Source organism: Vitis riparia, unplaced genomic scaffold (assembly GCF_004353265.1).
Source record: "Vitis riparia cultivar Riparia Gloire de Montpellier isolate 1030 unplaced genomic scaffold, EGFV_Vit.rip_1.0 scaffold445_pilon_pilon, whole genome shotgun sequence".
Lineage (NCBI taxonomy): Eukaryota > Viridiplantae > Streptophyta > Magnoliopsida > Vitales > Vitaceae > Vitis > Vitis riparia.
Genome location: NW_023269679.1, coordinates 79,046 through 80,120, shown reverse-complemented (window position 1 = coordinate 80,120; position 1,075 = coordinate 79,046).

Below are 1,075 nucleotides of genomic sequence, written 5' to 3'. Positions count from 1 at the left end.
GAACAACTCAGGGTTGTTGATGACATGAATGACTCTAGGTTGTGAGATCAGTGCTTTAGATACTATGAAAAACTCTGGTCTGTGGTTGACATGAACGACTTCTAGTCACGAGCTTAAGTCTTTAGATGCTATGAAAAGCTTAGGCCTATGGATGACATGAGCTACTCCAAGTCGTGAGCTCAAGGCTCTGGATGCTATGAACAGCTCTAGGTTTTGGATGATATGAACGACTCAAGATCTCATGAGCTCAGGCCTCTAGATGCTAAGAACTGCTTAGCGTTATAGATGATATGAACAATTCTTGGTCATGAGCCTAAGGCTCTAAATGTTTTGAACAGCTCAAGGCTATGATTGACATGAATGACTATGGGTCATGAGCTCAAGGCTCTAAATGATATGAATAACTCAAGGACGTGGATGATATGAAAGAGTTTGGCTCATGAGCCTAGGGCTCTAGATAGTATGAACAGCTCAAGGTTGTGGTTGACATGAAAGACATCAGGTCGTTAATTGAGTCCTCTAGATGCTATGAACAGCTCGGGATTGTCGATGACATGAACTACTCTTAGTCATGAGCTTAGGTCTTTAGATGCTATGAAAAGATTAAGGTTATGGATGACATGAACGACTCCGAGTAGTGAACTGAGGGCTTTCAATGCTATAAACAACTCAAGGTTGTGGTTGACATGAACGACTACGGGTCGTGAGCTCAAGGCTCTAGATGTTATGAACACCTCAAGGGTGTGCTTGACATGAACAACTCTGGGTCATGAGCCTAACACTCTAGATAGTATGAATAGCTCAAGGATGTGGTTGACATGAAATGCTCTAGGTCGTGAGCTCTAGGTTATAAATTCTTTAAATGACTCAGTGTTGTTGATGACATGAACTGCTCTTAGTCATGTGTTCAGGTCTCTAGATCCTATGAATCACTCAGGGTTGTGGATGATATGCACGACTTTAGGTTGTGAGCTCAAGGATCTAGATGCTCTGAACAACATAGGGATTTGGATGATATGAAAGATTCTAGGTCGTGAACTCAAGGCTCTAGATACTATGAACACCTCCGGGTTAT